This window comes from Scyliorhinus torazame, chromosome 4, assembly GCF_047496885.1.
Source record: "Scyliorhinus torazame isolate Kashiwa2021f chromosome 4, sScyTor2.1, whole genome shotgun sequence".
Taxonomy (NCBI): domain Eukaryota; kingdom Metazoa; phylum Chordata; class Chondrichthyes; order Carcharhiniformes; family Scyliorhinidae; genus Scyliorhinus; species Scyliorhinus torazame.
In genome coordinates this window covers 239,827,000-239,851,288 of record NC_092710.1, presented here as the reverse complement: position 1 = coordinate 239,851,288, position 24,289 = coordinate 239,827,000, and positions in this window count along the sequence as shown.

The following is a 24,289-nucleotide window of genomic DNA, read 5'->3' as shown; positions in this document are numbered from 1 at the left end:
TAAAAATGTTATTTTTGGCAAGGTGGCACAGTACATGGATTTACAGTCTCCCTTATTCAGCGATATGGAATACGTGGGTGTAGGAAGGGTTAGATGAGAACTAAACGCCCATAAAGAATGATAGAAAGATTGAGCAGTGGGAAAGTACGAGTCATCATTTGGCTAAGTCAGGAAACTATTACATGAGTTGATGTTGTCCTCCTCTCCAGCCCAGTTGGATGTGTGCTAATTGATGCTAATGGCATGGGTTCAATCCCCATACAGCTGTGTTTAATTCATGGACACCTGACTCCATATCTTGTCCCATGCTTGATGTGGAGTGGTGCCTCTCAAGTTATATAACCACCTGTCTCTCTCTCTCTTTAACAGAGAGAGATGCCTATGGCCCCTTGTCGACTATGGCTAACTGCTTTACCTTACTGTACTGAGCTGCAAACAGATTCTGATCTTTATTCATGGATTTCTATTACACATGCCTGCTAATGAGAACGATTGTGTCAAAATCAATCTGCTTTCAGACTGCATGCAGATGAAGAAACTTGACATTTTAGTGAGGCTGAACCTCTCTCTCAATGGGTAGCGAATTAGAAGTAGGTTTGAAATCAACAAAGGGAATGGGTAGAAAAATACCCTATGGCTGCCATCTTATGCATTTCCTAGTTAACCAAAACATCATTAATCAAACAAATTTTGCTGTTGAGGAGGTGAACATGAAGTTACATAGAGCAATGCGACTGCACGTCGGTTGTTAACAAATTGAGCATTTATGAACCAATGTATTGCAGAATCATTGAATCTCCACTGTGCAGAGGGAGGCCATTTGGCCCATTGAGTCTGCATTGACTCTCCAAAAGAGCTCCCTAGGCCCGATCCCCGTAACCCCACCTAACCTGACCTTTGGACACTAAGGGGCAATTTAACATGACCAATCCACCTAATCTGCACATTTTTGGACTGTAGAAGGAAACTGGAATACCCGGAGGAAACCCACGGAGTCAAGGTCAGAATTGAAATGAAATGAAATGAAATGAAAATCGCTTATTGTCACAAGTAGGCTTCAAATGAAGCTACTGTGAAAAGCCTCTAGTCGCCACATTCCGGCGCCTGTTCGGGGAGGCTGGTACGGAAACCTGAATTCCTGGTGCTGTGAGGCAGCTGTGCGAACTACTGTGCCACTGTGCCACCATTAGTTTCTGATAGGTCTAACTATTGCTCTTCTCTTCCATTTTTTGATTCACTAAAAAACCGAAGTATTTTTTTTGAGGTTCAAAGACATTTACAGCACAGAATGAAGCCCATCTACAAAGATCTGACCATATTAATCCTATCTTACAGCGCTTGACCCATTGCCTTGGAGGTTATGGCAGTGGAAGTAAACATCAAAATACTTCTTAAATGTTATTAGAGTTTCTGCCTCAAACACCCTTTCAAGCAGTGAGTTCTGGACTCCCGCTGACTACACTCTGGGTGGAAAAAGTACTCCTCAGCTGAGTGGAATGTGTGACCTGTCATATATGGGAAGTCATAGACCAACCAGCATCGTAGATGATATGACTAGATGGCCAGCGGCCTAAATCGTAGGTGTGACACAGAATTAGGCACTTTAAGTTAAACCACAACCAGCAGCCTGGCCTGATGGGAATTTAAACCAGCCAAGTTCAAATACACTGGTCAGAGACAGGCAAGGCAGGGCACACCTGGACTTGTCCTGCAAATGGAGAAGGGAGATAATCAGTGTGGTAAACCACGGTATTGTATTGTACTGCTGTATTGTTACATGCCTGGGCTTGTCCCTGCTGGTGCCGAACCACTGTAGTATATAATATGTGTATTGTGGTAAACTGCCACTGTATTATATGTAATGTCGTAAACCACTGCCTGCTGGCTCCGCCCCCCTCGGGTTCGGTATTAAGGTGGCTGGTCTCCGCCGCTGCCTCAGTTCGGGATCCGAGACCAGGAGGCTTTCTGTTCAGTTTCTTAAAGCCTCAGTTATGTTCACCACTCGTCATGTGTTGATTGATGGCATATCAATTTAATAAACTAAACTACTAAGATGAATTCATCGCTCAAGCCGGATCACCTGGAGCTGGACCCACAGGCAGCCGACGCCACTGCAACATTCGAGCACTGGCTAAGCTGCTTCGAAGCGTACCTCGGATCCTCCACCTAAGACTTCACCGACCTCCAAAAGAAGCAGATCCTCAACGCACGGGTGAGCCCGCAAGTTTTCCTTCTCATCAGGGACGCCCCCTCGTATCCGGAGGCGATAATGCTGCTGAAGGGACAATATGTAAAGTCTGTAAACAAAGTGTATGCTAGGCATCTTCTCGCCACGAGGCAACAACGCCCTGAGGAATCACTATCAGAATTCCTGCATGCTCTGAGGGCACTCGGCCAGAACTGTGATTGCCAGGCGGTATCGGCTACCCAACACGCGGAGCTGTTGATCAGGGACGCCTATTGCCCTTTGGATTTCGGCGGCAGCGGTGCGCAGGGGCCTTCTTGGAGGTGAGTAGTTAGTTTAAAAGCTCTTACCTTTACAGGAGCAGCCCTTTGGATTTCGGCGGCAGCGGTGCGCAGGGGCCTTCTTGGAGGTGAGTAGTTAGTTTAAAAGCTCTTACCTTTACAGGAGCAGCCCTTTGGATTTCGGCGGCAGCGGTGCGCAGGGGCCTTCTGGGAGGTGAGTAGTTAGTTTAAAAGCTCTTACCTTTACAGGAGCAGCCCTTTGGATTTCGGCGGCAGCGGTGCGCAGGGGCCTTCTGGGAGGTGAGTAGTTAGTTTAAAAGCTCTTACCTTTACAGGAGCAGCCCTTTGGATTTCGGCGGCAGCGGTGCGCAGGGGCCTTCTTGGAGGTGAGTAGTTAGTTTAAAAGCTCTTACCTTTACAGGAGCAGCCCTTTGGATTTCGGCGGCAGCGGTGCGCAGGGGCCTTCTGGGAGGTGAGTAGTTAGTTTAAAAGCTCTTACCTTTACAGGAGCAGCCCTTTGGATTTCGGCGGCAGCGGTGCGCAGGGGCCTTCTGGGAGGTGAGTAGTTAGTTTAAAAGCTCTTACCTTTACAGGAGCAGCCCTTTGGATTTCGGCGGCAGCGGTGCGCAGGGGCCTTCTGGGAGGTGAGTAGTTAGTTTAAAAGCTCTTACCTTTACAGGAGCAGCCCTTTGGATTTCGGCGGCAGCGGTGCGCAGGGGCCTTCTGGGAGGTGAGTAGTTAGTTTAAAAGCTCTTACCTTTACAGGAGCAGCCCTTTGGATTTCGGCGGCAGCGGTGCGCAGGGGCCTTCTGGGAGGTGAGTAGTTAGTTTAAAAGCTCTTACCTTTACAGGAGCAGCCCTTTGGATTTCGGCGGCAGCGGTGCGCAGGGGCCTTCTGGGAGGTGAGTAGTTAGTTTAAAAGCTCTTACCTTTACAGGAGCAGCCCTTTGGATTTCGGCGGCAGCGGTGCGCAGGGGCCTTCTGGGAGGTGAGTAGTTAGTTTAAAAGCTCTTACCTTTACAGGAGCAGCCCTTTGGATTTCGGCGGCAGCGGTGCGCAGGGGCCTTCTGGGAGGTGAGTAGTTAGTTTAAAAGCTCTTACCTTTACAGGAGCAGCCCTTTGGATTTCGGCGGCAGCGGTGCGCAGGGGCCTTCTGGGAGGTGAGTAGTTAGTTTAAAAGCTCTTACCTTTACAGGAGCAGCCCTTTGGATTTCGGCGGGAACCGGAAGTTCGACCTCTGGCAAGTTTCCCCCCCCCCCCCCCCCCTCCAACCAATAAATTCTGGTGGAGAGGAAACCCGAGACACTACACGTGTAGTGTCTCCCACCCGCCCTCCTCCTCTAACCTAATAATAAGACCCTTTGGTGTAAGGTAAGTGCCATATTATATTATTATATTATTAGCATTTTGGAGGTGGAGGAGCAGTCTCTGCCAGCGAGAGAACCTGAGAACATCTCAGAAGGTAAGCAAGTGATTTTTACTTTTATACCTTTTTTTCAAATTGTGTGTGTCGGGGGGAAACTGAAGTGACATCACAGAAAAGCTGTGACCTGAGTGGCTGGTTGGGATTCTAACCTAAATTTTTTTGAGTATTTGGGAACTAATTAAACATAATAACTTAATTATAATTTAGAGGATATCTAAGCCAGAGATCGGAGAATATTATAGTTAGCTATCGCATTTCTATTAGAAATCTAGTGCTAGGAAACAGATAGTTGACAGTAACTTTGTAATTTAAAAAAAAAAGTATTTATAAAAAAAAAAGACAAATTTTAATTTTAATTAATTGACGCAATGTCAGTTAGAGGGGTGCTGTGCTCTGACTGTGAGATGTGGCAGGTCCGGGAGGCTTCCAGCGTCCCGGATGGCTTCATCTGCAGAAAGTGCACCCAACTGCAGCTCCTCACAGACCGCATGGTTCGGTTGGAGCAGCAATTGGATGCACTTAGGAGCATGCAGGTGGCGGAAAGCGTCATAGATCGCAGTTATGTAAGTGTGGTCACACCCAAGGTGCAGGCAGAGAAATGGGTGACCACCAGAAAGGGCAGGCAGTCAGTGCAGGAATCCCCTGTGGTTGTCCCCCTCTCGAACAGATATACCCCTTTGGATACTGTCGGGGGGGATAGCCTATCAGGGGAAAACAGCAGCAGCCAGAGCAGTGGCACCACGGCTGGCTCTGATGTTCAGAAGGGAGGGTCAAAGCGCAGAAGAGTAATAGTTATAGGGGACTCTATAGTCAGGGGCACAGATAGGCGCTTCTGTGGACGTGAAAGAGACTCCAGGATGGTATGTTGCCTCCCTGGTGCCAGGGTCCAGGATGTCTCCGAACGGGTAGAGGGGATCCTGAAGGGGGAGGGCAAACAGGCAGAGGTCGTTGTACATATTGGTACTAACGACATAGGCAGGAAGGGGCATGAGGTCCTGCAGCAGGAGTTCAGGGAGCTAGGCAGAAAGTTAAAAGACAGGACCTCGAGGGTTGTAATCTCGGGATTACTCCCTGTGCCACGTGCCAGTGAGGCTAGAAATAGGAAGATAGAGCAGACAAACACGTGGCTAAACAGCTGGTGTAGGAGGGAGGGTTTCTGTTATCTGGACCACTGGGAGCTCTTCCGGGGCAGGTGTGACCTGTATAAGATGGACGGGTTGCATCTAAACCGGAGAGGCATAAATATCCTGGCCGCGAGATTTGCTAGTGTCACACGGGAGGGTTTAAACTAGTATGGCAGGGGGGTGGGCACGGGAGCAATAGGTCAGAAGGTGAGAGCGTTGAGGGAGAACTAGGGAATAGGGACAGTGTGGCTCTGAGGCAGAGCAGACGGGGAGAAGTTGCTGAACACAGCGGGGCTGGTGGCCTGAAGTGCATATGTTTTAATGCAAGGAGCATTACGGGTAAGGCAGATGAACTTAGAGCTTGGATTACTACTTGGAACTATGATGTTGTTGCCATTACAGAGACCTGGTTGAGGGAAGGGCAGGATTGGCAGCTAAACGTTCCTGGATTTAGATGTTTCAGGCGGGATAGAGGGGGATGTAAAAGGGGAGGCGGAGTTGCGTTACTTGTTCAGGAGAGTATCACAGCTATACAGCGAGAGGACACCTCAGAGGGCAGTGAGGCTATATGGGTAGAGATCAGGAACAAGAAGGGTGCAGTCACAATGTTGGGGGTATACTACAGGCCTCCCAACAGCCAGCGGGAGATAGAGGAGCAGATAGGTAGACAGATTTTGGAAAAGAGTAAAAACAACAGGGTTGTGGTGATGGGAGACTTCAACTTCCCCAATATTGACTGGGACTCACTTAGTGCCAGGGGCTTAGACGGGGCAGAGTTTGTAAGGAGCATCCAGGAGGGCTTCTTAAAACAATATGTAAACAGTCCAACTAGGGAAGGGGCGGTACTGGACCTGGTATTGGGGAATGAGCCCGGCCAGGTGGTAGATGTTTCAGTAGGGGAGCATTTCGGTAACAGTGACCACAATTCAGTAAGTTTTAAAGTACTGGTGGACAAGGATAAGAGTGGTCCGAGGATGAATGTGCTAAATTGGGGGAAGGCTAATTATAACAATATTAGGCGGGACCTGAAGAACATAGATTGGGGGCGGATGTTTGAGGGCAAATCAACATCTGACATGTGGGAGGCTTTCAAGTGTCAGTTGAAAGGAATACAGGACAGGCATGTTCCTGTGAGGAAGAAAGATAAATACGGCAATTTTCGGGAACCTTGGATGACGAATGATATTGTAGGCCTCGTCAAAAAGAAAAAGGAGGCATTTGTCAGGGCTAAAAGGCTGGGAACAGACGAAGCCTGTGTGGCATATAAGGAAAGTAGGAAGGAACTTAAGCAAGGAGTCAGGAGGGCTAGAAGGGGTCATGAAAAGTCATTGGCAAATAGGGTTAAGGAAAATCCCAAGGCTTTTTACACTTACATAAAAAGCAAGAGGGTAGCCAGGGAAAGGGTTGGCCCACTGAAGGATAGGCAAGGGAATCTATGTGTGGAGCCAGAGGAAATGGGCGAGGTACTAAATGAATACTTTGCATCAGTATTCACCAAAGAGAAGGAATTGGTAGATGTTGAGTCTGGAGAAGGGGGTGTAGATAGCCTGGGTCACATTGTGATCCAAAAAGACGAGGTGTTGGGTGTCTTAAAAAATATTAAGGTAGATAAGTCCCCAGGGCCGGATGGGATCTACCCCAGAATACTGAAGGAGGCTGGAGAGGAAATTGCTGAGGCCTTGACAGAAATCTTTGGATCCTCGCTGTCTTCAGGGGATGTCCCGGAGGACTGGAGAATAGCCAATGTTGTTCCTCTGTTTAAGAAGGGTGGCAGGGATAATCCCGGGAACTACAGGCCGGTGAGCCTTACTTCAGTGGTAGGGAAATTACTGGAGAGAATTCTTCGAGACAGGATCTACTCCCATTTGGAAGCAAATGGACGTATGAGTGAGAGGCAGCACGGTTTTGTGAAGGGGAGGTCGTGTCTCACTAACTTGATAGAGTTTTTCGAGGAGGTCACTAAGATGATTGATGCAGGTAGGGCAGTAGATGTTGTCTATATGGACTTCAGTAAGGCCTTTGACAAGGTCCCTCATGGTAGACTAGTACAAAAGGTGAAGTCACACGGGATCAGGGGTGAACTGGCAAGGTGGATACAGAACTGGCTAGGCCATAGAAGGCAGAGGGTAGCAATGGAGAGATGCTTTTCTAATTGGAGGGCTGTGACCAGTGGTGTTCCACAGGGATCAGTGCTGGGACCTTTGCTCTTTGTAGTATATATAAATGATTTGGAGGAAAATGTAACTGGTCTGATTAGTAAGTTTGCAGACGACACAAAGGTTGGTGGAATTGCGGATAGCGATGAGGACTGTCTGAGGATACAGCAGGATTTAGATTGTCTGGAGACTTGGGCGGAGAGATGGCAGATGGAGTTTAACCTGGACAAATGTGAGGTAATGCATTTTGGAAGGGCTAATGCAGGTAGGGAATATACGGTGAATGGTAGAACCCTCAAGAGTATTGAAAGTCAAAGAGATCTAGGAGTACAGGTCCACAGATCACTGAAAGGGGCTACACAGGTGGAGAAGGTAGTCAAGAAGGCATACGGCATGCTTGCCTTCATTGGCCGGGGCATTGAGTATAAGAATTGGCAAGTCATGTTGCAGCTGTATAGAACCTTAGTTAGGCCACACTTGGAGTATAGTGTTCAATTCTGGTCGCCACACTACCAGAAGGATGTGGAGGCTTTAGAGAGGGTGCAGAAGAGATTTACCAGAATGTTGCCTGGTATGGAGGGCATAAGCTATGAGGAGCGATTGAATAAACTCGGTTTGTTCTCACTGGAACGAAGGAGGTTGAGGGGCGACCTGATAGAGGTATACAAAATTATGAGGGGCATAGACAGAGTGGATAGTCAGAGGCTTTTCCCCAGGGTAGAGGGGTCAATTACTAGGGGGCATAGGTTTAAGGTGAGAGGGGCAAAGTTTAGAGTAGATGTACGAGGCAAGTTTTTTACGCAGAGGGTAGTGGGTGCCTGGAACTCACTACCGGAGGAGGTAGTGGAGGCAGGGACGATAGGGACATTTAAGGGGCATCTTGACAAATATATGAATAGGATGGGAATAGAAGGATACGGACCCAGGAAGTGTAGAAGATTGTAGTTTAGTCGGGCAGTATGGTCGGCACGGGCTTGGAGGGCCGAAGGGCCTGTTCCTGTGCTGTACATTTCTTTGTTCTTTGTTCTTTGTTCTATGTTTCAGGTATGAAATCGAACTACATCTGCCAGCGATTGCTGGAAGGGAGTACACTCAGCCTCCCAGAGACAGTGCAGCTCTAAAACTCACTGGAGGTGGCCTTCCAGAACATGGAGGCCTACACCTCGGACCACGCAGCACCCTCGTGGACCTCATGGGCGCCGCCATCATCCGACTCGAGTGCAGCGCAAGCCTGTGCCGCGCAGCAGCCCGCCAACGCCGGAGGCCGAAGTGCTACTTTTGCGGCCAGGGTAATCACCCCAGACAACGCTGCCCTGCATGGAATGCAACTTGCAACGGGTGTGGGAGGAAGGGCCACTTTGCAAAAGCTGCCAGGCCCGATCTCTCCCGAAAACTCCTAGGCCCAGCAGTGCTGCCTGCTGCCTGTCGGGCCGCCCCCAGCAGCCGCGCCACCCGCCATGTGCGACCCGTGGGCGCTGACATCTTCGCCGCCACCTTCGATTTCGCCCGCCAATTGCGACCCATGGGGGCAGCCTTATTTGACGCCATCTTGCACTCCACCCGCCACGCGTGACCCATGGGGGCCGCCATCTTTGACGCCATCTACGATGCCACCCGCCACGCGTGACCCACGGGGGCCGCTATTTTGGGACCACTCCGCAGTCTCCCGGGACCCCTGCTCACCCGGTCGTACACTGGCCGCTGCTAGCTCCGACCGGCCTACCCATCACCTCCCGAAGCTCGCCTCCATCACGCTCGACCAGTCCCGGCCTCATCACCTCACAAAATCTACGATGACCGTCCGGATCAACGGGCACGAGACGGCCTGCCTTTTCGACTCCGGGAGCACAGACAGCTTCATACACCCAGATACAGTAAAGCGCTGCTCCCTCCCAATGTTACCTGTGACCCAGATAACCTCCCTGGCTTCCGGATCACATTCAGTAGAAATCCGGGGGTACTGTGTCGCGACCCTTACTGTACAAGGCGTAGAGTACACTAACTTTAAACTCTACGTCCTTCCCCATTTCTGCGCTGCTCTATTACTGGGGCTCGACTTCCAGTGCCACCTCCAGAGCCGTACTTTAAAGTTCGGTGGACTCCTGCCCCCCCTCCCCGTCTGTAGCCTCGCGACCCTTAAGGTCGCACCACCCTCGCTCTTCGCTAACCTCACCCCGGACTGTAAGCCAGTCGCACTAGGAGCAGACGATACAGTGCCCGGGACAGGGCCTTTATCAGGACGGAGGTCCAGCAACTCCTACGAGAGGGGATCATTGAGACTAGTACCAACCCTGGAGAGCCCAAGTGGTGGTCGTCAAGACTGGGGAGAAGCACCGGATGGTCATTGACGACAGTCAGATCATCAGACCAACACACAGCTCGATGCGTACCCCCTCCCCCGCATATCTGACATGGTCAACCAGATTGCGCAGTATCGAGTCTTCTCCACAGTTGACTTGAAGTCCGCATACAGCTCCCTATCCGCCCGGAGGACTGCCAATACACTGCCTTCGAGGCAGACGGCCGCCTCTACCACTTCCTCAGGGTTCCCTTCGTCGACACCAATGGGGTCTCGGTCTTCCAATGAGAAATGGACCGAATGGTTGACCAGTACGGGCTGCGGGCCACATTCCAGTACTTAGATAATGTCACAATCTGCGGCCATAACCAGCAGGACCATGACGAAAACCTCCGGCACTTCCTCCACACCGCTAAACTCCTGAACCTCACCTATAATACGGAAAACTGCGTTTTCAACACAACCCGCCTAGCCATCCTTGGCTACGTGTGGAAAACGGAGTCCTAGGGCCCGACCCCGACCGCATGCGCTCCCTCCTGGAACTCCCCCTCCCCCACTGCCCCAAGGCCCTGAAGAGATTCCTAGGTTTCTTCCCTTACTATGCCCAGTGGGTCCCCAATTATGCGGACAAGGCCCATCCACTTATTAAATCCACCATTTTTCCCCTGACGGCTGAGGCCCGCCTGGCCTTCAACCGCATCAAGGCAGATTTTGCCAAAGCTGCGATGCACGGTGTGGATGCGTCCATTCCGTTCCAGCTGGAGAGCGATGCATCGTACTTTGCTCAGGCCACTACCCTCAACCAGGCGGGCAGGCCTGTGGCTTTATTCTCCCGTACCCTCCATGCCTCTGAAGTTCGGCTCTCCTCTGTCGAAAAGGAAGCCCAAGCCATTGTGGAAGCTGTGCGACATTGGAGGCATTGCCTGGCCGGCAGGCGATTCACTCTCCTCACTGACCAACGGTTGGTTGCCTTCATGTTCAACAATACACAGCGGGGCAAAATCAAGAACGACAAGATTCTGAGGTGGAGGATCGAGCTCTCCACCTACAACTACGAGATCTTGTAGCGACCGGGGAAGCTCAATGAACCCCAGATGCCCTATCCCGCGGTACATGTGCCAGTGCACAAGTAGACCGACTCCGGGCCCTCCACAATGACCTCTGTCACCCGGGGGTCACACATTTATTTCACTTTATCAAGGCTCGCAACCTGCCGTACTCCATCGAGGAGGTCAGGACTGTGACCAGGGACTGTCAGGTCTGCGCGGAGTGCAAACCGCACTTCTATCGGCCAGACAGAGTGCACCTGGTAAAGGCCTCTCGCCCCTTTGAGTGCCTCAGCATCGATTTCAAAGAGTTCTTCCCCTCCACTGACCGTAACGTGTACTTCCTCAACATTGTTTTCGAATACTCAAGATTCCCCTTTGCCATCCCATGCCCTGACATGACCTCTGCCACCGTCATCAAGGCCCTGCACAGTCTTTTCACCTTGTTCGGGTTCCCCACCGACATCCATAGCGATCGGGGTTCCTCCTTCATGAGCGACGAGTTGCGTCAGTTCCTGCTCAGCAAGGGCATCGGCTCCAGCAGGACGACCAGCTACAACCCCCGGGACAACGGCCAGGTGGAAAGGGAGAACGCGACGGTCTGGAAGGCCATCCTCCTGGCCCTACGGTCTACTGTCTACCGCTGGCAGGAGGTCCCCTCCAATGCGCTCCATTCCATCCAGTCGCTCCTGTGCACTGCCACCAACGAGACCCCGCACAAACATATGTTTGCCTTCCCCAGGAAGTCCACCTCCGGGGTCTCGCTCCCGTCCTGGCTGACAGTCCCAGGGCCCGTCCTCCTCCGGAAGCATGCGAGGAGTCATAAATCAGATCCCCCTCGTCGAGAAGGTCCTGCTCCTCCATGCCAATCCACAAGATGCCTACGTGGCACATCATGACGGGCGACAGGACACAGTCTCCCTCTGGGATTTGGCACCTCTAGGTTCCCCAGCGACCATCACCACCACCCCCGATCCTACACCGTCTCCCTCCACCACTACCCAGCTACTTCAAGGTCTGGCACCCGCAGGCCCACCGGCGGCCATCACCACCACCCCCACCCACACACCGCCCCCCTCTCCACCAACTCAACTACTGGGTGAAGAAGAGGATGACACGCTCCCGGACGCGCAGGTCTCGACACTAGTACCCACACCACAGCCGGGACTGAGGCGATCACGGCGGAAAGTCAAGGCCCCCGACAGACTTGACCTTTAAGTCCACTTCACCCCCGCTGGACTCTTTTGTTAACAGGGGGAGAATGTGGTAAACCACGGTATTGTATTGTACTGCTATATTGTTACATGCCTGGGCTTGTCCTTGCTGGCGCCGAACCACTGTTGTATATAATATGTGTATTGTTGTAAACTGCCACTGCATTATATGTAATGTGGTAAACCACTGCCTGCTGGCTCCGCCTCCCCTCGGGCTCGCTATAAAGGTGGCTAGTCTCCGCCTCTGCCTCAGTTCGGGATGCGAGGCCAGGAGGCTTTCTGTTTAGTTTATTAAAGCCTCAGTTACGTTCACCACTCGTCGTGTGTTCATTGATGGCATATCAATCGGCCCTATTCAGACAAGGGTGATTGTTGTACATTTCCCAGATGCAGCAAACTTTCTGACACCTCAAATTCCCTCCATCAGCTTATATGGGATAAGGTTACATAATAATAATTGCTTATTGTCACAAGTAGGCTTCAAATGAAGTTACTGTGAAAAGTCCCTAGACGCCACATTCCGGCGCTTGTTCAGGGAGGCCGGTACGCGAATTGAACCCACGCTGCTGCCTTGTTCTGCATTACAAGCCAGCTGTTTAGCCCACTGTGCTAAACCAGCCCATATACGGACAATGAACCAGAAGATGGACCCTGGAGGGGTTCTTGGGGTCCTGCAAAGTTGGAATCAGTAACTTGATTGGATGTTTCGACCTCCACCCAGTAACCTCATTGGCTGAAGGCCAGAGAATCTTCTGGAAGGGAGTGGAAGGGGACAAGAAGGGACACAGTTCCCATGCATGTGTTGTATCCCTGCGCTACTGATTGCCAACCAGAGAAGCAACCATTAATCCCCACTCTTTGCTTTCTATTAATTAACCAATCCTTATCCATGCTACTACTTTCCCCTTAATGCCATGCATCTTTATCTTATGCAGCAACCTTTTGTGTGGCAGCTTGTCAAAGGCTTTCTGGAAATCCAGATATACCACACCCATTGGCTCCCCGTTATCTACCGTACTGGTAATGTCCTCAAAAAATTCCACTAAATTAGTTAGGCACGACCTGCCCTTTATGAACCCATGCTGCGTCTGCCCAATGGGACAATTTCCATCCAGATGCCTTGCTATTTCTTCCTTGAGGATAGATTCCAGCATCTTCCCTACTACTGAAGTTAAGCTCACTGGCCTATAATTACCCGCTTTCTGCCTACCTCCTTTTTTAAACAGTGGTGTCACATTTGCTAATTTCCATCCGCCAGGACCACCCCAGAGTCTAGTGAATTTTGGTAAATTATCACTATTGCATTTGCAATTTCCCTAGCCATCTCTTTTAGCACTTTGGGATGCATTCCATCAGGTCCAGGAGACTTGTCTACCTTTAGCCCCATTAGCTTGCCCATCACTACCTCCTTAGTGATAACAATCCTCTCAAGGTCCTCACCTGTCATAGCCTAATTTCCATCAGTCACTGGCATGTTATTTGTGTCTTCCACTGTGAAGACCGACCCAAAAAACCTGTTCAGTTCCTCAGCCATTTCCTCATCCCCATTATTAAATCTCCCTTCTCATCCTCTAAAGGACCAATATTTACCTTAGCCACTCTTTTTTGTTTAATATATTTGTAGAAACTTTTACTATCTGTTTTTCTATTCTGAGCAAGTTTACTCTCACAATCTATCTTACTCTTCTTTATAGCTATTTTAGTAGCTTTCTGTTGCCCCCTAAAGATTTCCCAGTCCTCTAGTCTCCCACTAATCTTTGCTACTTTGTATGCTTTTTCCTTCAATTTGATACTCTCCCTTATTTCCTTAGATATCCACGGTCGATTTTCCCTCCTTCTACCGTCCTTCCTTTTTGTTGGTATAAACCTTTGCTGAGCACTGTGAAAAATCACTTGGAAGGTTCTCCACTGTTCCTCAACTGTTTCACCATAAAGTCTTTGCTCCCAGTCTACCTTAGCTAGTTCTTCTCTCATCCCATTGTAATCTCCTTTGTTTAAGCACAAAACACTAGTGTTTGATTTTACCTTCTCACGCTCCATCTGTATTTTAAATTCCACCATATTGTGATCGCTCCTTCCGAGAGGATCCCTAACTATGAGATCCTGAATCAATCCTGTCTCATTACACAGGACCAGATCTAGGACCGCTTGTTCCCTCGTAGGTTCCATTACCCTTCACAGGTCCTCAAGGGTCATAATCTCCGGATTACTGCCCGAGCCACGTGCAAATTGGCATAAGGAGGCAAGAATAAGGGAAGTTAACACGTGGCTGAAAGAGTGGTGTGGGAAAGAGGGGTTCCTTTTCATGGGACACTGGCATCAGTTTTGGGACAGGGGGGACCTATACCGTTGGGATGGTCTCCACCTGAACCGAGCTGGGACCAGTGTTCTGGCGAAAAGAGTAAATAGGGTGGTCAATAGGACTTTAAACTAAAGATTGGGGGGGAAGGGAAAGTCAGGGAACCAAGAGGTGAAGTAATCAGTGGGAAGCGTAGCTGCTTAAGAATACAAAAAAGCATGAAAAGACAAAACTCAGGAGAGGTTACGATAGTCCCCATCCCACAAAATATGACACAGTGTATGGAAAGGCTCAGTAAACCAAGGTCCACCACACTAAGAAAACAAAAAGGGACGGTCAATAGAGAATTAAAGGTGCTATATTTAAATGCGCGCAGTGTACGGAACAGGGTAGATGAGCTTGTGGCCCAGATTGTGACTGGCAGGTATGATGTGGTAGGCATCACAGAGACATGGTTGCAGGGGGTTCAGGACTGGCATTTAAACATCCAGGGATTCACAACCTATCGAAAAGACAGAGAGGTGGGCAGAGGGGGCGGGGTTGCCTTGTTAATTAGGAATGAAATTAAATCAATAGCACTAAAAGACATAGGGTCAGATGATGTGGAGTCTGTGTGGGTACAGCTGAGGAACCACAAAGGCAAAAAAACCATAATGGGAGTTATGTACAGGCCTCCTAACAGTGGTCAGGACCGGGGGCACAAAATGCACCACGAATTAGAAAGTGCATGTCAGAAAGGCAAGGTCACAGTGATCATGGGGGACTTCAATATGCAGGTGGACTGGGTAAATAATGCTGCCAGTGGACCCAAGGAAAGGGAATTCATTGAATGTTTACAGGAGGGCTTTTTGGAACAGCTTGTGATGGAGCCCACGAGGGAACAGGCCATTCTGGACTTAGTGTTATGTAATGAGCCAGACTTGATTAAAGATCTTAAAGTAAGGGAGCAGTTAGGAAGCAGTGATCATAATATGGTAGAATTCAATCTCCAATTTGTAAGAAAGAAGGTAGAATCAGATGTAAAGGTGTTACAGTTAAATAAAGGTAACTACAGGGGCATGAGGGAGGAACTGACGAAAATCGACTGGGAGCAGAGCCTAGTGGGAAAGACAGTAGAACAGCAATGGCAGGAGTTTCTGGGAGTAATTGAGGACACAGTACAGAGGTTCATCCCAAAGATAAGAAAGGTTATCAGAGGGGGGATTAGGCAGCCATGGCTGATAAAGGAAGTTAGGGAATGCATCAAAGCAAAAGAGAAAGCCTACAATGTGGCAAAGAGTAGTGGGAAGTCAGAAGATTGGGAAGGCTACAAAAACAAACAGAGGATAACAAAGAGAGAAATAAGGAAAGAGAGGATCAAATTTGAAGGTAGGCTAGCCAGTAACATTAGGAATGATAGTAAAAGTTTCTTTAAATACATTAAAAACAAACGGGAGGCAAAAGTTGACATTGGGCCGCTCCAAAATGACGCTGGTAATTTTGTGATGGGAGACAAGGAAATAGCTGAGGAACTAAATAAGTACTTTGCATCAGTCTTCACAGTAGAAGACATGAGTAATATCCCAACAATTCCGGAGAGTCAGGGGGCAGAGTTGAATATGGTAGCCATCACAAAAGAGAAAGTGCTAGAGAAACTAAGAGGTCTAAAAATTGATGAATCTCCGGGCCCAGATGGGCTACATCCTAGAGTTCTAAAGGAGATAGCTGAAGAAATAATGGAGGCGTTAGTTATGATCTTTCAAAAGTCACTGGAGTCAGGGAAAGTCCCAGAGGATTGGGAAATCGCTGTTGTATCCCCCCTGTTCAAGAAGGGAACAAGGAAAAAGATGGAAAATTATAGGCCAATTAGCCTAACCTCGGTTGTTGGCAAGATTCTAGAATCCATTGTTAAGGATGAGATTTCTAAATTCTTGGAAGTGCAGGGTCGGATTAGGACAAGTCAGCATGGATTTAGTGAGGGGAGGTCGTGCGTGACAAACCTGTTAGAGTTCTTTGAAGAGATAACAAATAGGTTCGACCAAGGAGAGCCAATGGATGTTATCTATCTTGACTTCCAAAAGGCCTTTGATAAGGTGCCTCACGGGAGACTGCTGAGTAAAATAAGGGCCCATGATATTCGAGGCAAGGTACTAACATGAATTGACGATTGGCTGTCAGGCAGAAGGCAGAGAGTTGGGATAAAAGGTTCTTTTTCGGAATGGCAACCGTTGACTAGTGGTGTCCCGCAGGGTTCAGTGTTGGGGCCACAGCTGTTCTCTTTATATATTAACGATCTAGATGACGGGACTGGGGGCATTCTGGCTAAGTTTGCTGATGATACAAAGATAGGTGGAGGGACAGGTAGTATGGAGGAGGTGGGGAGGCTGCAGAAAGATTTAGACAGTTTAGGAGAGTGGTCCAAGAAATGGCTGATGAAATTCAACGTGGGCAAGTGCGAGGTCTTGCATTTTGGAAAAAAGAATAGAGGCATGGTCTATTTTCTAAACGGTGACAAAATTCATAATGCTGAAGTGCAAAGGGACTTGGGAGTCCTAGTCCAGGATTCTCGAAAGGTAAACTTGCAGGTTGAGTCCGTAATTAAGAAAGCAAATGCAATGTTGTCATTCATCTCAAGAGGCTTGGAATATAAAAGCAGGGATGTACTTCTGAAGCTTTATAAAGCATTAGTTAGGCCCCATTTAGAATACTGTGAGCAATTTTGGGCCCCACACCTCAGGAAGGACATACTGGCACTGGAGCGGGTCCAGCGGAGATTCACACGGATGATCCCAGGAATGGTAGGCCTAACATACGATGAACGTCTGAGGATCCTGGGATTATATTCATTGGAGTTTAGGAGGTTGAAGGGAGATCTAATAGAAACTTACAAGATAATGAATGGCTTAGATAGGGTGGATGTAGGGAAGTTGTTTCCATTAGCAGGGGAGACTAGGACCCGGGGGCACAGCCTTAGAATAAAAGGGAGTCACTTTAGAACAGAGATGAGGAGAAATTTCTTCAGCCAGAGAGTGGTGGGTCTGTGGAATTCATTGCCACAGAGGGCGGTGGAGGCCGGGACGTTGAGTGTCTTTAAGACAGAAGTTGATAAATTCGTGATTTCTCAAGGAATTAAGGGCTATGGAGAGAGAGCGGGTAAATGGAGTTGAAATCAGCCATGATTGAATGGCGGAGTGGACTCGATGGGCCAAATGGCCTTACTTCCGCTTCTATGTCTTATGGTCTTATGGTCTTATTACATACTGTTCTAGGAAACTATCGCGGATACATTCTATAAACTTCTCCTCAAGGCTGCCTTGAGGACCTGGTTAAACCTTTACATTTAAGTCCAAATTATTAATGCACACCACAAATTACAAGGACCCAGCACGAGCCCTGCGAACACCATTGGAAATAGATTTCCAGTCACAGAATCATCCCTATACCATCACCCTCTGCTTCCTGCCTCTCAGCCAATTTTGGAACCCATGGTTCCTTACTTTTTTCACCAGTCTGCCATGAGAGACCTCACTGACAACATCAAGTACATTCTTGTCATCAATGCTCCTGGGTACTTTCTCAAAATCATTTGATTAAATTTGTCAAACATGACCCTTGCTTAACAAATCCAGGCTCACTATCCCTGATTAATCCCTGTTTATCCAAGTGCAGATATATTATGTCCGTCAGAGTTGTTTCTGGTAACTTCCCAATCACCTAGGTTGGAATGATGGGCCTATAATTTTGTGTTCGATCCCAAACTCCCTTTTTTAATAGTGGGACAATGTTAACAGGCCTCCAGTACTCTGGCACATCATTAGTGGCCACCATAGAGAAATTACTTCCAGTAGCCCTGATATCCCCTGAAGTGTTGGGTGCTCTGAGATACAGACGAACCAACACGGTTGCAATTGGTACAACGCAGTTTTATTCCTTTAAACTATTTATATAACCAACTTGGTACTCAGCACGTGGTGACTGTGTGAGTGTCTGGCTTTGAGGTCCTTGCCCTGTGCCGTCTCCTGATGGACTGCCCAGGAAGTGTTGTGTTTCTTGTTTTGTACTGTGTATGCTGTTGTCTGTGATTGGCTGTCGTGTTATGTGTGCTAATTGGTCCGTTGCTCTGTCTATCATTATGTATGTATGTACGTATGTGCTGTGATGTTCACTTGAATATCATGACATCCCCTTCCTCACTTACTTCAACAGCGTGGGATATATCTGGGGTGGGATTCTCCGGTCGTCAAGAGCGAAATCGCGTTTGGTGATCAGCCGGAGAATCCCTGTTTACGCCGAAATCGGGGCGACGCCGCTTTTGTGATGCCCCGCCCCCTCAAAAACGGCATACTCTTATGCCACACGTCTTCGGGGCGGCCTCAGGACGTCACCTGAGGCCCTCCCCCGATGCTCCGCCCCGATGGGCGTGGAACACGTTTACGGTTTTTTTTGTAAACCCGGCGTGGCGGCTGTGGACTGAGTCGAGCACCGCCACAGTCGGGGCAGGGGGGGGGACGTTCCGCAGACAGGGGGAGTTTTGGCAAGGGCTGGGGGCACTGGTAGGGGGTGGTCCGGGGTGGAGAGTGGGGTTACTGGGGAACAGTATGTGGCAGGCTGGGTTCGCGCGTTGCCGGCGCCATGTTGCATGGGGCGGCTGCGGCAGACTGCTGCCATGCGCATGCGTGGCCACGGACCCGGAATTCTCCGGCTGTATCCGCAGGTAAGGCCGGGGGCAGAGGATCGGTGCAGCTTTTGCGCCGTTTTGTCTGGCGTACAACGCCATTGTTCCCACGCCGGACTCAGCACTTAGTCTGCAAATCGGAGAATCTAGCTCATCTGTGCTTGCGGATTTATCTGCTTTTAAGACTTTTAAACCTGTTAGTACCTCTCTTATCATTTAAAAAAATGGATGAAATGTATATGGTCTGGAGGCATCAGCAATGAACATAGCATAGCATAACAAAATACAGCACAGAACAGGCCCTTCGGCCCACGATGTTGTGCCGAACCTTTGTCCTAGATTAATCATAGATTATCATTGAATTTACATTGCAGAAGGAGGCCATTCGGCCCATTGAGTCTGCACCGGCTCTTGGAAAGAGCACCCTACCCATAGTCAACATCTCCACCCAACACTAAGGGCAATTTTGGACACTAAGGGCAATTTATCATGGCCAATCCACCTAACCTGCACATCTTTGGACTGTGGGAGGAAACCGGAGCACCCGGAGGAAACCCACGCACACATGGGGAGGATGTGCAGACTCCACACAGACAGTGACCCAAGCTGGAATCGAACATGGGACCCTGGAGCTGTGAAGCAATTGTGCTATCCACAATGCTACCGTGCTGCCCTTAAGAACAAATAAATCTACACTATATCATTTTACCGTAATCCATGTACCTATCCAATAGCTGCTTGAAGGTCCCTAATGTTTCCGACTCAACTACTTCCACAGGCAGTGCATTCCATGCCCCCACTACTCTCTGGGTCAAGAACCTACCTCTGACATCCCCCCTATATCTTCCACCATTCACCTTAAATGTATGTCCCCTTGTAATGGTTTGTTCCACCCGGGGAAAAAAATCTCTGACTGTCTACTCTATCTATTCCCCTGATCATCTTATAAACCTCTATCAAGTCGCCCTTCATCCTTCACCGTTCTAATGAGAAAAGGCCTAGCACCCTCAACCTTTCCTCGTAAGACCTACTTTCCATTCCAGGCAACATCCTGGTAAATCTCCTTTGCACCCTTTCCAAAGCTTCCACATCCTTCCTAAAATGAGGCGACCAGAACTGTACACTACTCCAAATGTGGCCTTACCAAAGTTTTGTACAGCTGCATCATCACCTCACGGCTCTTAAATTCATTCCCTTTGTCAATGAACGCTAGCACACCATAGGCCTTCTTTACAGCTCTATCCACTTGAGTGGCAACTTTCAAAGATGTATGAACATAGACCCCAAGATCTCTCTGCTCCTCCACATTGCCAAGAACTCTACCGTTAACCCTGTATTCCGCATTCATATTTGTCCTTCCAAAATGGACAACCTCACACTTTTCAGGGTTAAACTCCATCTGCCACTTCTCAGCCCAGCTCTGCATCCTATCTATGTCTCTTTGCAGCTGACAACAGCCCTCCTCACTATCCACAACTCCATCAATCTTCGTATCATCTGCAAATTTACTGACCCACCCTTCAACTCCCTCATCCAAGTCATTGATGAAAATCCCAAACAGCAGAGGACCCAGAACTGATCCCTGCGGTACACCACTGGTAACTGGGATCCAGGCTGAATATTTGCCATCTACCACCACTCTCTGACTTCTATCGGTTAGCCAGTTCGTTATCCAACTGGCCAAATTTCCCACTATCCCATGCCTCCTTACTTTCTGCAGAAGTCTAGCATGAACAGATGCAACTTTTCAAAAAATATATTTTTATTGATTTTCATTTGTATTTAGAACAACACAGAAAGGGTAAGAACACACAGGAAACAAACATATACATAAATGTGAGGCATATTAACAGTGAACTCCGAGTGGTTGGTTATAACAGCTATATTATTAACAATATACATGGTGCCCCATGGCATTAAAACATACCAAGGATGTGTTTGTGGCCACAGAGGTGTGTAACCTGTTGGTTGCCTTGGTAGCATCACTGGGTTGCTTACCCCCCCTCAGTACCGTTTGGTTCCTCTCTTTTTGCTTTTCTCTGTCCTCTGACAGATGCAACTTTAATGATCACCCCGATTCAGACAAGGGTCGGAAAACTCCGATTGGAGTGATTCACTTCTCCCACCGGCAGTGCACCCATGTTCACGGGGTTCCTGGCAACATCGAGTGGCTATAATGGGAAATTCTATTGACAAGTGGTCTATTGACAAGTGGTCTATTGGGAAGTGGCGGGAAGATAGAATCCCACCCCCAGCGAACAGCGCTGCCGAGAAACATGCGGCTGGGGGACCGGAGAATCCCGCCCAAGGTCAGTGATTTGCTGGCTCAAAATACACTCCCGATAGACAGTTAGTGGATGGGGAAGTAGGAAATCAGGCAGTCTACCCATTTCCTAGAGAAGTGTTTTGTTTTATCATGGGGTGTGGAGTCTAACAAAAGTGTGCAACGGTCAGGCAGCATGAATTCTAACAGAAACTCAATTTGTCCACAGCAATGATGGAGATACTGAGATAGCAAATCAATGTCAAGTCGAATGGTCTCTTCCCAAGGTTAAAAGACAGCCACCAAGACAAACTGTTTAACAGGCAGAGAAGGAAATGGCATAAATCGTCAGTACCATCAGCTTGCATCCAGGACTGGTTGCTATTCAAGGACTGACATGATCTGACTGGGCACGTTAAAAGATAAAGCTTCCCATCATTCCTCATATAACTGTGCAGCCTTGCATGACCTTATTTCAGACTCAGCACTATCATTTATTCCTTCCTCCACTTCCCATGGCTCTCCTGAAGTCAGCCGGACACATTTCACTGCTTCTCCTTTCTGTTTGCACTCTCATCCTCAAACCTTTCTGCTTCTTTCAACATACTTTCTTTTACTTCTTTTAACAACACCAGCTGCTTCTTTCTTTCATCAAGCACTGTGCAATATGGACTCATGAATGTTTCAAACCCTTAAAGAGTGCACGGACTTCCACTCTGCAGCACAAGTTGTCAAATGTATTGCAGAGTTTCTGCAGACAGGCTCCAGGTCTGTGGTGATGTGGGGTGAGTCTGACTGGAGGGAAGGGGAATCCGGGACAGGGGAGGCTGCAGTTATTCTTGTGGGGTTCAGAAGAGCACTCTCCTCCTTCAGGTTTCATGTACAAAAGGTTTAGACCATTCAGAATGATCTCTTCTGTCACCGGCCAGTTTTGTCCTTGCTTCTGCCGATCAGTTCTTGTTAATAATAATAATTTTTATTGTCACAAGTAGGTTTACATTACAATGAAGTTACTGTGAAAAGCCTCTGGTCGCCACATCTTGGCGCCTGTTTGGGTACACAGAGGGAGAAATCAGAATGTCCAATTCACCAAACAGCACGCCTTTCGGGACTTGTGGGAGGAAACCGGAGCACCCGGAGGAAACCCATGCCAGGGTGCCCAGGCTGCCAGTGCCAAGGTGCCCAGGTGCCAGATTGCCTGTGCCGGGGTTCGGGCCCGAGGATGCTCTGCCCTTCTGAGGTGGGGTTAGGGGGACTCAAGGACCGCCTGATCGGAATGTTGGGGGAGTCCAAAGGCCACGGTGGGGTGTCAAGAGATTGGGGCGGCATTTAAAAACTGTGCCCAGATCTCTTCCTGCAGGTGAGCTTGTCAGTGCAGGAAATGAAGCTAAGTGAGGTCTTGGCGAGCATTCCTCACCGAGGCCTGACAAAGAAGCAGAGTCCTGCTTAATACTGGGGTCATTCTCGCCGCTACGGGCACCTCAAGACACCTTGTTAAATGCGTCCAAAACAAACTTTAAAAAAAAAATTACACCCAATAAATCTGGGGTTCCAACTTGATCCACGCATAAGGCTTAATTTACCAAAAATGATCATGTTGTGCTATGTGAATCGTGTCTTACTTTCTGGTTACGTTGGCTGGCTGCTGCCCTCCATGGCAAATTTGGAAACACGAAGTCAGTCTCGTTCTGCGACGACGTCTTGTTAGCAACTCTGCTGGCGGAACTCCCGTTGTTGCGTGTGGATTGGTACGATGGCTAAGGAGAAATTATGAGATTTGGTCTCCAAGGTTCCTCCTAACAGTTCCATTCGACCAGATTTGAAAGTTTGGCTGGCTCTCTTGGCTTGTCTGGTTGATGCTGGGTGGTAAGGAACAGATCAAATATGTTTAATACCATTGAGAGTGGTGACGATTTGAAACTCAGCACTTGTGAATATGGTTGCATTGTCTGATAGCATGACTTCAGGTGATCTGTGAATTGAAAAGCATTGACGTAATGTGAAGTACGTGACTTTGCTTGTTAAATGTCCATCCATTTAGAGTGTTCATCAATCGCAAGGAAAAACCATGTGCCTTGGAATGGACCAACATAATTGATATGGATTATTAGTACCCATGGCCAGGCAGGCCATTCCCAAGGGCTTCTCTTCTATCAAAGAGATGCTCCGTCTCTCACTGCCTGTTCCCAACTGCTGCAGCTAAAACTAAAAACAAAGGAAAGCTTTTTTTTTCTTCTTACAAACACCTCTAGTTACTGAACAACTATATTTATTCTTCACACTGTAACCTTCATGCCATAACACAATAGAAACACATTTGGAACTTAACCAACCCCCACACACACAAGCACCTTTGCCCATTTTGGCAGCACGGTAGCACAGTAGGTAGCACTGTTGCTTCACAGCTCCAGGGTCCCAGGTTCGATTCCCAGCTTGGGTCACTGTCTGTGTGGAATCTGCACGTTCTCCTCGTGTCTGCGTAGGTTTCCTCCGGGTGCTCTGATTTCCTCCCAAAAGTCCCAAAAGATGTGCTGTTAGGTGAATTGGACATTCCCCTTTAAGCATTATGGACTGATTGCTTATTCTGTACTTTTTTGTTTGTTGGTGACTGAAATTGTTTCCTGCTTTGCAGCTGCTTCAGTGGATTTGGCACCACGGCTGGCTGCAGGGTTCTGCCCTAACTGGTGAACATCACCATTTTGTGTGCTCTGTAGCTCTTGTGCACTTTTTCAGTGCTTTCCATGGCCAGCGCTATCTCCATTGCTTGTATGAAATTTATGTCAATCTGTGTTGAATAGCGTCGTTGTTGGGGCTGGTTTAGCACACTGGGCTAAATAGCTGGCTTGTAATGCAGAACAAGGCAGCAGCGCGGGTTCAATGCCCTTACCAGCCTCCCCGAACAGGCGCCGGAATGTGGCGACTAGGGGCTTTACACAGTAACTTCATTGAAGTCTACTTGTGACAATAAGTGATTATTATTATTATTGTTCATGCCACAGACTAACCTATCCAGTAGCATGTTATTTAGGGTGGCTCCAAAATCACAATACTCCGATAATTCCTTCAGTTTGGCAATGTAAGTCGGGATCGATTTGCCTGGAGCTCTCACCCTCAAATTACATTTGAATCTCTGGAGTATGACTGAAGGCTGAGGTTGCAATTGAGCCTTCATTCAATCCATGAGTTCACTAAATGATGTGGAGTGGGACGCGTTTGGGGCTGTAATTCTGTGAATAAGGTTTATAGGTCTATAGTTCCACAAACACTTAGAATCACTGCTGCTGGCATAGATTTCTCCCTGATGTTTCATACAGGCAGCACGATAGCACAATTGCTTCACAG